This window comes from Ambystoma mexicanum, chromosome 7p, assembly GCF_040938575.1.
Source record: "Ambystoma mexicanum isolate Mex_15411 chromosome 7p, UKY_AmexF1_1, whole genome shotgun sequence".
NCBI classification, from domain to species: domain Eukaryota; kingdom Metazoa; phylum Chordata; class Amphibia; order Caudata; family Ambystomatidae; genus Ambystoma; species Ambystoma mexicanum.
In genome coordinates, this window is record NC_090939.1 from 743,749,517 (window position 1) to 743,766,567 (window position 17,051).

Genomic DNA, 17,051 nt, shown 5'->3' on the forward strand with positions numbered 1-17,051 from the left:
ATCGTGCCCTGTCTAACACCAGCTATTACACCAATACCACAGCAAGTATTTGGAAGAAGGAATCCATTAAGACAACCATATCGAATGTACCCTCGAGTTGATGACAGCTAGCAGGAGGAGATTCCTGAAGAAATATGAGAAAGAGCTAAGAAAATGGACTGATGTCATCATAAGAAAGTATGCACAATGTCCTGAAATACTGAATCAAGACGATGTATAGATCCTAGAGGAGAAATTATGAAGTAAGGAATCAAGTGAACCGTAAATGTGTAGAAGAAGAAGATTACACGTTAACAAGTGTTGCAGAAATCAGAAGTATAAAGAATGTACATACGCTGAAATGTAAGATAGATCAAGTCATCATATAGGCTAGCTACAAGTAGTAAATAAATTGCAGACAGAGCAACCATTGTACAGAAACTGGACATTGGTATCATGAAATAATTGAGCCAAAGCGCCATGGAGAGAAAATGAAAGGCTGTGTCGCAGTAAAATAGAAGGTTGTTGGAGCTGCATTGGGAGGCTGTCTGGCCTGAAGTCAAGAACTGAGAAGTCGAGGTCAGCTATCTAGGCTGAAAAGGAACATGTGTGCAGAGGATGAATCTTCTCATGTTAAGGTGCAAGAAAAGCCAAAAGGATGCCAAGTCTTAATTCATTTAAGACATTTAAAAGCTTGCAGGATAAACAGAATTGTGGTCTCTTGTCATGTGAGTTTAGGCTGGAAAAAGGGCTTGGACTTGAAGTTCCAGACACAATAGCGAGTGCCCTCACTCCCGTTGCATTCCTAGGACAAGAATACTCTACAAGGGCAAGTACAAAGAGAATTTCATGGCAGAAGGCGTAGGTGATGAGAGATGTTGGGCTAATTGGGTGGTAGGGCAGCTTCATGTCCTATCTACTTTCAGCTGGGTCTTGGCTTATGTGCTGCTATTTGAACCGAATGTTCCAGACATCACAATCATGGCAACTAATTGTATTAGTCCATATAACGAAGGACCTTATAGCTTGAGAAAGCAATGAAGCACTGTGTAACTTATTTTTCTTAAAATTACTCGTTTGAAGAGATAGTCATGAGTGATCCACCTGATATCGGACAGCCAATAACAAACCTAGCTCTTATATGATTGTATCTAGATGTGTCCCGTAACCAATCCCAACCCTTAATTGGTTTTCCACTATTGCTACGTAGCGTGACATCATTCTGACACACAAAAAGTGTATATCATTGTTTTTCATGTGGCAATCACTGAGAATGGGCGTACATAAGTTGATGTTCGTTGTAAAGTCCCTGTTTTAGAAAATTGCTAATAAAACAGCAACTTGCCATCTTTTTGAGTTTGTACGGTTATTTGGACTTGGATTTTTTCTGGTGTAATCCCATCCAGTAACAGATGCACGTTCAAATGGCCATAAACTCACTCTCCTTTCAAAGCGCTTTAAAAGCATATCTGTTTTGTTGACCTCAGTTTTTGGCTCTATTTTTATTAATTCATGCCTCTCTTTCACACACAGATTCTTGTGGGTGTGTTCGGTAGTACATTAGGAATTTACTGTTGAGCTTTTCGGGTGACCCATCAGTTTCTGCGTAAGGGTCATGCTTGGTCCTTGGCAATCTTCATGTGGACTGTATGCTCTTCATATCAATAGTGTTGTATTCACCCCTCACTAATTCATGAATGTCTCTGTGTTCAAGTTTGGCCCTGCAAACAAAAGATGAACCAAAGGTCACTGTTAAATAGCTATTTAAAAAGTTAAGTTGGGAGCCCAAGTTTAGCTGTGTGTGGGGTATTCTTTTCAGCTTCTCCTATGTAACAATAGGATTTTTTAAATAAAATGAAAATCAGAGCAATTCTGACAGTTTAAGACATGATCATGTTGACTGAGCCCCCACACTGCCAATATTGCCACTGTCAGAATGCATATCCATGCTGGCTGCACTAACATGTGCCAGTATCTCCAGGACAGAACACACGCATGTTCACTTTTCCTATCCAGTCATTATGCCATTTAAAAAAAAATGTCAATGCTGGTTGTAGCAATATATTCCAGTAACCCCATGTTAGAACACACTCATGTTTCCCCTGACAATATAGCCAGTAAAGCCATTGTAAAAAACATGTCATGCTCGAGTTGCCAATATGTGCCAATATCCCCATGTAAGAACTCCCTCATGATCCCTTTGTCCTTATAGTCAGTAATGCCATTGGATCAACAGATGTTAATGTTTGCGCCACCAGTTTGTGCCAGTATTGCCACTTATGAACACACCTATATTCACTTTACCCGTAATGTCATTAATACGATAGTTAAAAAAAACATGTTCAAACTGGCTGTGCCAATATTTTCCAGTATCGCCATATAATTACACCCCCAAGTGTGTTTTGTCCACATAGCCATTAAAGCTATTGGAAGAAAACATGCAAATGCTCCTGGTGCCAATATGTGCAAGTAGCCTTTTGTTTGCTTTGCTCATGTAGTCAGCTATGTGATTGTAGGAAAACGTGTTCATGCTGGCTGTACAATATGTGTCAGTATTCCCACTTATGAGCACGCCTCTATTCGCATTACCCATACCGCCATGAATATCATTGTAAAGAAAACATGTCCATGCTGGCTGTGCCAATTTGTGCCAGAACCTTCATGTAATTACACCCTCATGTTTGCTTTGCCCATATAGCCAGTAATGTCATGGTAAAAAACATCCTCATGCTGGCTGTGAAAACATTTTTTAAGAATCCCCATGTTAGAACATCCTTACTTTTTATTTGCCTATGTAATTAGTAATGCTGATGTAAGAAAACGTGTCCGCCTTGTCTACAACAACTCATATGAGTATCTTCACCTAACGACACATTCATGTTTGCTTTGCCTGTTTAGTCACTAATGCCATTGTAAGAAAACATGTTCATGCTGGATGAGCCAGTATGTGCTATAATCCCCACGTAATTACACCTTGTGTTCTCTTTGCCCATAATGTCAGTAATGCAATTGTAAGAAATATGTCCAGCTGGCTGTGCCAATAGGTGCCAGTTTCCTCATGTATTTACACCTCATGTTTGCTTGGGCCAAATAGCCACAGATTCCATTGTAAGTACATATGTCCATGCTACGGCACCGATATGTGCTATTATCCACATGTAATTACATATCATGCTCATTTGGCCTATATTGCAAGTAAATTTATTTGAGAGAAAATGTGTCCATACCTATTGTTTGTAGTTTGGTGGTGGTTTACTGAGCAATTGCTTGATTAGGAAAATAGGGGTATTTGTATTGTTCTTTCTTATCTTGTACACATTTTTGGTATTGTGGTTGGGTTTGGCGCTATGAATTGATTTGAGAATATCACAAATATTGTATTGGTAACTGGATCAACATATTATGGTGAATGTATTAAATAAACAATATAGTAAGTAATCTATCATATCTAGCTAGACATGCAAGATACAGGGTGATTCCTTTTGTTGTATATGGAGATCTCTGGTGGAGGAGTCGGAAAGGTCCCAAATAGGAGCGTGTATGCAACTACTTGCTACAACACTTACCGAGGATCCTCCAGAGTCATCCTAGAAACTTGATGGAGTGCACAGGGTAGGCAAATGCAGGATATAGCCCAGAGCTCCTGCTGCAGAACTTCCTGTGAAGGTTCATGACTTCAGAACCAAGGAAAGGATCCTTGCTGTTCCAAATATTTTGCTCAGTGAAACTCCATACAGAAGAAAAATGTGGCTTGTTGTTCAAGTACTCAAAACAAAGAAAATACGATACAGGTGGACTTTCCTCTTTAATTTAAAATTTCAAAATGCAGGTAAGACCTACACAATTACTTCACATGAAGATGGCCTCACACTGTTTGAAGTGCCGTTGTCATCTTCAAACCTGCAGTTGAGTTCACTTAAACCATCAACATCCACAGGATGACATCTCTCAAAGAGGCTTCCTAACAATAAATTGACAACAGAAAAGAAATGAATGAATACTACCTTTGGCTTTTGATTATTTTCTTTTCAATTTTAGGTGACAATATAACCAAAATACTGGTGGTTGTGCTGGGGATTGTTATGCAAAAAACAACAGAGGGATTCCAAGCAAAAGAATACCCACGGCCGTGCCTGGAAAAAGCACGTGAAAATAGACCAACTAAGAGGCCGGGATATGAAACCTAGTTTGGGTGAAGGGACAAGACTGGATAAAGTTCAAACATTTAGTTACTAATACAATTAAATCCACATAAAACGCATCACACACTGGGAGGTGAAAAAATTCAATTCACATCCTGTACATCATTGAAAAATTGATTTATTAATTGAATAAAATATACCGTAAGGATTATAAAATCTCATGATATAACAAAAACATAAAGATAATAAAATACATTTCAAAACATACTAATACATATGTATCAAATGGTATTCATTCAAATTAATGTGCAACACAACCAGACTCAATCACATCACCAATCACTCCATCCATACTAAACTCATACAAAACTAGAGTGCATACTTAAAAAAAAACAATAATAATCTCAAAAGTGCACGAAAAGTGCACCAACATCAGCAAACTATTTGCACAAAATATTCTAGTACCACAGATGAATTATAGTTAGTAACAAGTACTGTACTACTAGAAAATCAAGTGTCCGAAAATAGGAAACCTTAATATGTCATCTTAATTGACAATAGGATCAACACAAAAGAAGACCAATCATAAAACCGACATGTTTCTTTCCATCTTCATAGTTGAAATAGTTCAGTGGAAATTCATCAGGATAAATTGAGGTCTGAAGTCTTCAGTGGTGAATGGTACTGGGCAGTTACACAACTCTGTATACCAGTCTTGGCCTAACACCCAAACAAAGGAACAAAAAATTACTAATCTCATATCAATCCATTCAATGAGTTCAGTAAATGCATGTGGTATGCTCTATCAATGGGCATAAGTGCAAGATCAAAATGACCTTTATAAGAAAAAATTCACCTACAACCGGTCAAATGCAAGTAATGAGCAGACCTTCAGGGCATAAGAATAAAATTAATAGAATTCAAGCCCAATGTGCATTGAAAGAGAGCAAGAAACAATTAAAAATAACACATAAGTGATCTGGAGAATATTGGTATAACACCGGGCTCAAATATACCACTACTCGAACGCAATGTAATAGTACCTAAACTCGTAGAATAGAAATGAATGGCTTAAATTGCATTCATAGTGATCCGGTCAAAACATAGAGGGCACAATAGAAATTGATATCGGTTTATCAATAGAACCAAACCCCGAGCCCTCCGTAGGGAAAGGAGGAGTATCAAAATGGTACTATAAACTAAGAAGGGGCAGGCATATAAACCGTCTACAAAGAGTGCAGTAAATCTAAATGGCCATCAAAGCAGAGTGGAGATACCGCCGAATTGCACTTACTATGCTGTGGGCCGGGAACAACTGTACAAGACAGTGGGTCGGTCGTGTAGTGATGAACAGTGCACTGTAAAACCAAGCGCAGTACCTGGAAAGGATTGCCCTACGAATGAAGAGAGCACGACAACAAACAAAAGAAATGTTGATGTTAAATGTATGCGGTATCCAAGTGCAATACCACAAACTAGTGTCAAGCATCATAATGGGACCAAAAAATTGTGACACCCAGAATGTCATTAATATCACATGAAGAATGATGAAGATAAAGCACACTTACTGGCTAAATCGGTATCAACAGAAGCGTAGTATAAAGTTGAACCGTAATATATCCAATCCCATAGTTGAAGGGAAATGTCATGTAGAAGAGAGACGCTGCTTTAAACGTATGTCACCTCTGACTGTTCACCATGCCTGATAAATCAATAAACCCATGGGCAAAAAAGCCATCACTAGATTGAACAATCAGTAGAACAAAACAACAAAAGAACAGAAAGTGACATCATGCAATCCCTGTCGCCAGCAAGGCTGTGTGCAGTTACTGTATCAGCAGCTGTCGACAAATGAAAGTAATAATAAAACTTATGCTTTGAAGGAGCTGCTACACCGTAATGTCGGAGACAGAAGTCGTAAGCCCATGTGAAAGGTGGACCATGTAACATGTGACACGGTAATTTCGAAACACAAACAAAGGAACATATGCCCAAGTACCCATGGAACAATCCTGCAAGAAACAAATGCGTGGCCACTGTGACACCGGAAGCAGTTGAAACATACCATAAAAAATCATTGTAAAGTCATGTCCTTACCGGAAACTAGCATCCGACTCCCGTATGTTCCGCGAATGACAACAACCTCTCTGAAATAAAAGAGGGACTGATAAGATACAATGCGCCGGCTCAATATAAGCCGCACAGCATCATGGTATCGATCGAATGAAACCACAAAACCGAGTGAAGTACGGGCGGCCATTACGAAAAGGTGAAGTAGGACGCACTGTTAAGTAGTAACAAAGGCAATTAAAGGACACGGAAAGCAAAACACTGTATACAAACAGTATCCTGGTGAAAAGATGTAATGCACCAACACAATTATATGCATACTCAAATAAACCAAATTAAATTCAAAATAAATTCAAAATAAATGCGGAGATTGGGCACATCTTTCCCCGTGCCCATAATTATAAACCTCCAAAATAAACAACAGAACACGGAGTGACGATGAACATGAATAGTTCATGTTGTAATATAATCACAACCCAAAAACTAGAATCACAGTACCAGGTCTAGTTGTTCGTTCAGACCAATCAAGTAGCTTTTGGTTAAAAATATTAACCTCATTTCTTCTTTCATCAAGATACTTCTGCTGGTAATACAACCATTTGTACTGCGTATCTTCTTTAAGATTGTCCATTGTAGATCTTCGCAGTCATGATTGTTAATCAAAAAAGGACCGACCATGGGAGCTGTAATGGTTTTGTTCCTAATACAGCTCTTATGTTCAGTGATACCAGTCTTCACTTTACGTTCAGTTTGTCCAATATACAATTTCGGACAAGAGCACCAAATCGCATACATTACTCCACTGGTGTTGCAATTAGTGAAGGCATGTTGTTGCCAGGGTGTCCTAAAACCAATATCCACAGATGTGGTACGTTTAGTTGATGAACAGCATTTGCAGTGTCCACACGGAGTATGACCACTAGGTCTAGTAAGACCCCATTGTTCAGTGATGGTAAGTTGTGGTTCGGACTGGTTGCTAATATCATTCCTGGTTAAAAGTTCTTTAAGATTGCGACCACGTTTAAACGCACATCTAGGTGCAGAAATGGGGTTTTCGCACTTAGATAAGAGATGCCAGTTCTTCCTAACTATACTCACAATCTTGTGGGACAGAGGACTGTAAGTACTCACAAACACCAGACCATCAGGATCTGGTGCGACAGATTTGTTCTTATACTCTAAAAGGGCTTGTCGATGGTTATTGGAAGCCCTTTTAAGAGAACGTTTTACAATTTTACGAGGATAACCTCTTTGAATGAGATTCTCACTCAAATTGGCTGCTTCTTCGTAGAATGTATCGAGATTGGTACTATTCCTCTTCAACCTCAAAAATTGACCAAAAGGAAGGTTATCACGAAGTGTTTTAGGATGGAAACTGTCAGACCTTAATAACGAGTTACGGTCAGTGGGTTTGTGAAACGGTTTAACTTGTAACGTGTTATTGATGGTATTTACTTCAATTGTAAGATCTAAAAAGTCAATTTTGTGTCTGTCATGATGGATCGTGAACTGCAGGAAAGGATTGATGCCATTGAGCCAGTCAAAAAAGGCCAATAGTTGCTGTTCATTTCCATGCCAGATCATCAACACGTCATCAATATACCTTTTCCATAAGGTCTGATGTTGACGAAAAATGTTGGTCTCACTGTAGATGCTTTGAAGTTCTACTGAGTTCACATACAGATTAGCTAGGGTCGGAGCCACAGCCGAGCCCATGGCTGTCCCATGGATCTGTTGGAAAAAATTATTGTTGAATTTGAAATTATTTTCCGTAAGAGCTAATGTTGTACACCAAAGTATAAACGAATTGGGAGTCATACCAGGTGTGCGTTTGGACAGCAGTAATTCTTCAATCATATCTAAAGTAGATGATTGTGGAATCTTAGTATATAATGAGACTATGTCCAACGTCACCAATATATCTTCACTGCTGTTAAAGGGAAAATGTTCAATCAAGTTGATAACACTTGTAGAATCTTGTATGAACGATTGCATCTCTGGCACATAACCTTTCAAAAAGGAATCAGCAAACTTAGCCAGAGGTTCTAAAAGGGAGTTAGTACCTGAAACTATTGGTCTACCGGGCGGATTGACTAAAGTATTGTGGACCTTGGGTAGAATATAAAATTCTGGGACTCTCGGGTCATTTTTGACCAAGTATGCCGCCTCCTTGTTAGATTGTTATGCTACTTGAGTTGGTTGAGTGTTTAGGGTATTCTTTAAGATATGCTTCAGACAATGATTCCTGGTGATCTGGGGCTTTGATGATCCGTGGATTAGCACCCTATGGTTTTTAGCCACATGATAATGATGCTAGTTGAGTAGTGAGGTGGCGGGGGCGGGAGCTGGGCTGACGTGGGGTGGGAATGGCATATGTGGGGCGGTCATGTGCATATGGCTGCAAATATGTACCTACAATTTTTTACATATTATTAGGCAGAAAGGGTGTTTGGGGGTGTTTCCAAACACTAATGTAGAGGAGGTCCCAAATAAAGCCTGAACTCCCATCGCCCATTTTGAAGTACCTGGAACGTTCACACCAAAATATGTGACGTATGATGAGCAAATAAACCAGTAGAGAGCCGCAGTAGGGCTCTGCCCAGTACCCATCAGAAGAGCAACACCTATTTAAGTACCAATACCCAGACAACCATGCACAGTAAGGTATCCATTGAGAAAACCCTACCAACAAATGAGACGAAATGAAGATTGCCTAAGTACCGTCCCAGAAGAAACCAAAAAGGCCTTAATGGAAGATGAATGGTGACGGCACGAGAGCCCGGACGGACTCACAGATAGAACAAATGATGAACCAAGAATGACACAAAGAAACGAAACACCCTGAGAAAAGAGATTGTGAGTTTAAAGTGATAGAAAGCTATCAAAGCGTAAGAGAGTTAAGCTGTAAGCAAAATGAATACAGTCGATTAGTTTAGGCCTGTACATATGCTTGGAACCGCAAGAAAGCTAAGAAAACAGTGCAGCTTGCTATGCTAAGTAGAAGAATCGCACGGCAAGCACCATTATACATAATCTACCTCAAAACGAAGCACATTATTATAAGTGCGATTCCACTTTGCACGAAAAGCAGAATCAACTCAGATTACTAGAGGCCAAACAAGACAAGATTCATATTCTAGCAAAATGAGAAGAGACGGCTAAATCGAAACTCAGCAGATGCAACTCGTGCCAGGAGAGCCAAGGTCATACCAATAGAAGGAACGAACAGTAGCTACATCTAATTGAAACTTAAGAACAGAATATCCTGTCTTTGAAAGGTCAAGAAAAGGAAGCGTAGGCAGGTGACAAGCCGAATAAGAATTAAATGCACAAATTGAGAGAAACTAGGCAAATTCACAGTGTCTGCATCACGTGACCATCCGAGCGAGGAGAAGCACGAGTTCACACCTACACTTGCCATCTGCCCAGGAAGAGATATCCGAACTTTCCCAGACAGAAGATGCAGTTTCGAGGCCAACCACAGTAACATAATTGATACATAGATGTTGAAGTGATGATTGATTGTAACCTCAATTGGAGGAAGGCCAGGTACCTGAGGGGGCACCCTGCACCTGGCTGACCATTCTGCGTGCTGCTAAGTAAAGTGGAAATGTATGCATGGGGTTGGTGCCAACCCAATCACAATGGACCAAATAATCTAGGGTCCTATAGTTAATAGAACTTTAGTGACGTCTAGAGTAGTCATTTTTGAAGGAAGGGCTTAGACGCCCACCTCACAGTATCTACCCAATCCCCTCACTCCCTTACCATATACAGATATTGTACCTATATTAAAGTTTCATTTTCCTAGCCAATAGAATTGCATGTTAACTTTTAAGTGTAACACGTCATTATGATGAGTTTGTATGAAGTTCGTTGGAGTTGAAGCGAGACGGACTATCGCATCACTGCTGATTGCCATGAGTCCCTGTTTTTTGTACTAGTCATTAAACAGACTCCCTTTGCCAAACCATTGAGTTGTCCTTATTGATTGGTGTTGGAGTAATAAATCTGCACCCCCATCCATATCAAGGTGCAGCTATCTCGTCTTAAAGTACTTCGGAGCAAACCTCGGCTCTATGGGCCTGTCGGGGTTCTCCTGAGTACACTAAGGACAGTACACTCTTGTTATAACGTTTGCAGACACTGGGCCTCATCACGACTTTGGCGGTAACCCTTAAATCTGGCGGTAGCGCTATTACCGCCGGATTTAAGGGTTCGCCAAATCAGGACTTCGGTGGATTCCCCCCAGCCCTTAGCTGGGGGGAAATCCGCCGAAGATTCGCGCTATTACCGCCGGCGGGAAATCCGCCGGCTGTAAGAGCGCAAATTTTCCCCATTGAGCCCAATGGGGAATGGGGCATTCCCGAATGGGCTCAATGGGGAATGGGGACTCCCAAGTCCGCCAAAGTCGTGATCCCGCGCTATTAGCGCCGGGGGCTATGGCGGTCGCGCTAATAGCCCCCGCGCTAATAGCGTTACCGTTACCGCCCAAGTCGTGATGAGGCCCACTGCCTGAGCTTATCTCTTTGACAGGTATTGGAGGTCCTGTGAGATCATTGAGCTAGGATGGGGTACCACCCAGATTTTATTTACAAATTGGAAATAATTAAGATATGAATGTTAACTGTTTGTGGACTAAACTCCCCAAACAAGAGGGGCCAATTGTTAATGGCGCTCAGGGCATGTGCGCCGGGAGTCTTCTTCATACAGGAAACACATCTTCGTTTGATTGATTCTCACATGCTTAGATTCAACGAGAACTCAATTCAGCATGGCCCAGCAATTACATCTAACCGGCTTGGTGCGGAGATTGAATCGACATGAATCTCCCTTTTCAAATAGATAGAGTTTTGCGAATCTGGGAGGGAGATATGTTGTGTTTGTAAGGTAGGTAGTGGCTGAGATAATGCCTGCATAGGCACACAGGGGAGGGGTCAATTCTCTGGGACTGTCTGAAGGTACTAGAGAAGGAGAAGAAGGAGAACAAGCGTTGAGGGGTTTCAGTTTGGTGTTTGACCTACACATAGACGGATCATGAAACTCTGTGTATTAGTTGAGGGAGGGCGGGGGGCTACCCATTAAACTTGATTTTTTTAAAGACTTTATTTTTATAACTCATTGCCACCACATTTTATACATTACATACAATATGTTCGTATTCTATTCATCATACATTTCATTTTCAGAGTTCGATTTCCGATTGTGGCTGAATGTCGTGGGCGCAGTGAGTTCGTTTGTATTTTCAATAAACCGGGCAGAAAGCCAAACATAAATTAACTTATCAACTTATCACAGCCCCCCCTTTCCTTCCCACTAACTAAACAAATATAGCTTCTCACAGATCCTTTGTCTGAGTTGCAGTGTTTGTCCAGGCGATAGTCCGTATAATAGTCCCGTCTCAGCTCCATAAAACACTCATGTTTGTGAGCATTTTCGGCCTATGGAAATTATGCTCTTAGTCTTTGACATATTCATGAAATGGAACCGCGTCTTCAGAAACCTCTGATAGGTCCCTGTTTTAATCACACCAATTTTCTCCATTGCTACTACTCTGAATTTGACCCACCAACATGCCAGTATAGGACTCTCTGCTGCCTTCCAATTCTGGGCCAAGGTCATTCGCGCCACCGAAAGTAGGTGTGTGATGAGTGCTGCTGTGGCCCGACTTGCGGCATAGGTTCAGTCTACTTCTGCACCCAGCAATATCACCACTGGAGAGTCTGGTAATTGTGCCCCTATGATCTGTTTAATATGTCCCAGAACCTCTTAGCAATATATTCTGGCTTTGGGGTATGTCCACCACAAGGTTACCCATTAAACTTAAAGATGAACTATGCAAACTAGACACGCTTGATTCCTGGCTAATTTTCAATGCCGAGAAGTGGGATTATTCATTTTACTCACATGTATCTTGCACGCATCTTATGTTAAAGGTTCTTATCGTGCATATCATATCATATTATATCACTGTTGCCACCAACATGGTTTCTTGGTGCTTTAGCGGATCTGTAAATCAAGGGTTGAGGAGGTAATTTAGTAGGACTGAGCGGTAGAAAAGAGCAAGAGAGCTGTGATGTGCTGTTGGCAGCTTCAGTTCAGTTGACACTGTTCACTGAGCGTAGGTGTGTTTTTTGGTTGGTAGCCGCCATGTGCTGTTGGGCGAGGCCATGTGTGGTTTGTTTTGCTGTTGTGGTGCTGTGAAGTGCGTGCGTTTTGTTGTGCTGTAGAGGTGTGGCTGTGTTTAGTTCAGAGTTTGAGAGGTGTATGCAGAAGGGTGACTTTTTAATGGGGTTGGCTAGTGGCAGTATTCTTTCCCACGCCGGCTGTTTTGACTTTCCCTGTCGTACAGTCTGGTATGTTAGCTGTGCCCTTGGGTACAAATGATCTCTTGAACCATGCTCCATTTTTGTCAGATGTTGTATTGGGCAAACTCCTCAGACAGCAGAGGCGATAGAGGAAACAGGAATATGTTTTGAGAGCTTTTGGGCACAGGAAGGAACTGGAGGATATTATTAAGATGTACTTCCCTAGGACACATCATGGGACATTCATTTAAATAATCTGAAAGCTGTTTTTAGGTGAATATATTGAAATAGCAACTGAGGATGAACACTGAGGGCTCTTACCCAAAACAAGCTCTGCAATCAGGTGGCAAAACTTGAATCATCACTCAATGAATATCTGCCACTTTCAGTAGTTAAAATTGTTAGCCGCCAGAGCTAAAATGAGTACACTACTGGTAAATAAGACTGATGCTACATTCCTGAAAGCAGGACACACCGCGGTTTACTTCTGGCGCTACAGTACAATGGAATATCAGCTTGTATACCACTGACTAGGGTGTCAGACGGTCCTTGGCGGGATCAGGAAAGGAAGGAATGGTAGGTTGAGGTATCAGAAGGTGCTCTTGAAGCCGAAGACAAAAGGAGGAATGGGATGTTCGGACAAGTATATTATTTCAGGATTCCTGCAAAAGACTTAGGAGGAATCTGAGAATCTGTGGTTGTTCACAGAGCAATCAGAAGTAAGTTCCCAGATGTGGAAACAACTGTAGCTTTCAACTTCAACTTCGGCAGAATGAAATCGGGGTTAGTTAACCTGATCACAAACCTTATGATTTCGGTTTGTGAATAAATGTCCAGAATAACTGGGGTTGTCTCATTTCCAAAACAATGCACTGTCAGCAGCAGGTGGGGGAAAGACTGTAACACCTGCTGGTCTGAAAATGTGTACAAGAAATGAAAGGGTGCCTCCTCAAACGTGCGCGCTCAAGGCCTCTGATTAGTCATTCAAAAATGATTCTGATCCTTGTTATTTTTACTAGAAGATAATATTTAATCAAGTAACTTGCTACGAGAAGATTACATCATAATTATCAGATGTGTACTTGTGCAATCCTAATCAACCACTGCATCAGGGACGTCATTTGGGGATTGGCGGAGGACGCAACTGCAATCCCTGTTGTCTCCCTTGCTACCCCTAAAAAAAGAAAATTCTTTTTTTAAATGTGTTTTAATGGAAGCTCCTGGGCTGTGGCCAGCCCCATGTGGCTATTTGTTTCTGCAGTAGCAAGGGTCTTAAAAACAGGGGTTACCACAAGTGTAACACTTTGAGTACTGACCCTAAATAAGAAAGAATAGGAATAACAAATAATTTGCCTTTCTGGAATTCTATGCAATAATTGCTAGACTCATTCAAGGTTTATTTCAGGCAAGCTTCAGGGGCTCCGTCACTGATTTAGGGCCTCATTACACAGTAGGAGGTAACCATGGTGCTAATAACGCCATGGCTGCCTCCAAAACCTTACCGATTCCACCCTGGTGAATGGAGCAATTACCGGTCCATTCCAAGGTTGGCAGGACGGGTAATTCCCCATTCACCAGGGCCCTTCCCCATTCCCATTGAGCCCTAATCAAAATGATAATGATGTGCTATATAATAACACATCATTATCATTTTGCCTCGGACGTCTGCTTGCATTCACAGTAATTTGGTAATATGGGCCTATACACGCTGATATTAACGATAGATATGGTGATCCGTTCTTGTATGAAATGTATACCACATTAGTGATATTGCGACCATGTTTTTCATAATGTACTTAGGAACAATGCTACTTCCTGTTTTGTCAAGGGGTGAAAGGTTGTGTTTCATCACTTCCTGTGATGTTACTTCTGGGTGGGGTCAAATGACATCACTTCCTGTGATGACATCAGAGGTCAATGTAGTGTGGTGTCACTTCCGCTACCCCGAGCATTTTGGTGAAATGACATCCCTGCATTGCATACTATGCAATAAGAAACAGCCAACAAAGACCTCTTAGTGCACTTGCCTCTTGTTTTGCCAAACAATGGAACCAAATCATTTTTTGAAGGACTGATCACAGGCATTGAGCGCATGAATGTGAGGGGTCTCATTTCTAGCCCTATGTACTTAATTGTCTATATTTTGAGACAGGGTTACATGAGATGGGTTTTCACCAGGAAAGCTACAGGATTCAATTAGATGGGGCATTTGTTCAATCATAGGTACATTGAACGTGTTGAGCAATGTAAGGTAGAGTTTGGAGTCACGGAAATTGACTCTCTGGGTTATTTCCAGGTGAGGCCTTGGATTCTTCAGTCTGTAATTAGGTGGGCGACACAACATCTCCCACAGGGATGGAAAAAAATACTTTGAGGAACGACTTCTATGAAGGGTGTTAGATCAGCCATTTGATTTACTGAATTTAAAACCAACGGCAAGAAGGACATTCATGCCTGTCTTGGAAAAGGATTTAGTGGTTGAATTGGGAAGGACAAAACAGGGCATTAGCTCACAAAAAGGATCTACAAGATGTCATCCAGTGTACATGTTCTAAGCTTACAGTATAAGCTATTAGATGGCATCACTTCCTGAAAGTTCTCCACAAAATGTATCAGGATAAGTCAAGGAGTAGCTAGAGGGGTTGCATGAAAATGGTCATTACTCCATGTTAGGTGGTTCTTGCTGGAAATAATGACTGACATATGTATAATGGTTGTGTACCCCACGCCAGACAGTCCTCTTTTTTATCTTGCTTGGATCCCTGGACAGTGTGACTGAAATGGAGGATATGACATATTGTTATTCGGTGTGAAAACTATTGCTAGCAGCAAAATGGTGAAATTCAAATTTATGGAGGAGGTCAGATCTACCTGTAAAGGTTATGTGGTAACAAGAGTTTGGCATTTAGTGGTGGTTGAGTGCCTCACATGCATTTTTCAGGGTTTTACATCAATATTCTGTGGAATGTGTTCTACTTGTCACATGAAGGCTACTACAGAGTGCCAATTTCTGGTGTGTCCTTCCCAATTGCAGACATTTTAATGGTTTGATGTATACGCCTAATCTATATTAACCTAACCTGGCACTGCATTCCTTTACGTTTCAGAACTGTTTTTTAATCTAATGCATAGGGCCTCATTACGAGTATGGAGGCAGCCATGCCCTTAAAAAGGGCTGCCTCCATACCGGGTTCCAGTACCGGGTTCTTTGAATGAGGAATTACCGGGTCATTCCGACCTTGGAGGACCCGGTAATTCCTCATGCACAAAGCCATTCCCCATTCCCTTTTGAGCCCCCATAGGGCTCAATGGGAATGGGGATGGAGCTAATAACGGGCCCGTTAATAATGGGCCCGTTATTAGCTCCTTGGTCCCCTCGCGGGACCCGGAAAGGAGGTCTGGTTTTACCAGACGCCTGTTCCGGGTCCCACTAGGGGACCTCATAATCAGGCATCCCGTAATGAACAGTGCCGGTGCCGTACCGGCACCCTTCATTACGGGAGCACCTGCCTCGGGTCCGGGTCCGTGGTGTCGAAATGGGGACTTACCGGGACATTCCGACCTATGCGGACCCATTTCGAAAACCATTCCCCGTTCCCATTTGAGCCCCCATAGGGCTCAATGGGAATGGAGAAGGAGCAAATAGGAGCTAATTGCGTTATTAGCTCCATGGTCCCTTTACGGGTCCCGCTAAGGCCGGCTTGTAAAACCAGCCGGTCCTGGTGGGACCCGCTAAGGGACCTCGTAATAGGGCGGTATGGGGTTAATGGCACCGGCATCCTTACCGGTGCCGTTAACCCCCTACCGCCAGGGTCGGAATGACCCCCATAGTGTCTGTTGTCTAACTTAACATGTGTATTGTAATAATTGCCTGTACCTGTTTATGATGTATACTTTGTCCTTTTTACCTGTAACCATTGTAAAAGCGCCCAGATACCTACGGGTCAGGCACGCTATATAAATTAATAAACAAACAAACATGCTTAGGATTTACCTAAATGTGTTAGAGCCTCAGGTAGCATGGCAGGGAAGGGGAGTGAGGATACTGGCAGATATTGGCAGTGCTAGCATAGACATGCTTTCTTATAGCATCATTGCTGGCATTATAGGCATAGCAAATATCAGTATGTTCTTATACAGAATACTGGCATATATTGGTGCAGCCAGCATGGACATGTATGGCTACAGCCAGCATGAAAAAGTAGGGATAGCAAGACACAGAGCAGGGCTAGTGCCCTCCTACGTAAACATAATATAGAGAGAGCACACTGAGGCTAGAAATATGAACAGAGCCCACTCTGCAGATGTCAGATCATCTAAGAATCAACCAAGCAATAATATAAGGTCCAAATATTTGCACCATCCCAGACACCTTTGAAACAGAGATGGACCGGCGCTGATAGAAACCAGGGGAAGTTTTCAATTTTCTGAAAGATTGTGCTAACCCGAAACACATGTATCATGAGGCCAGTGTACAAAGATATGAAATATGTCCCATAAGGCGAAAGGGTGAAAAAGTCTAGGTTCCCAGAATTATCAGGTTGTGGGTGGA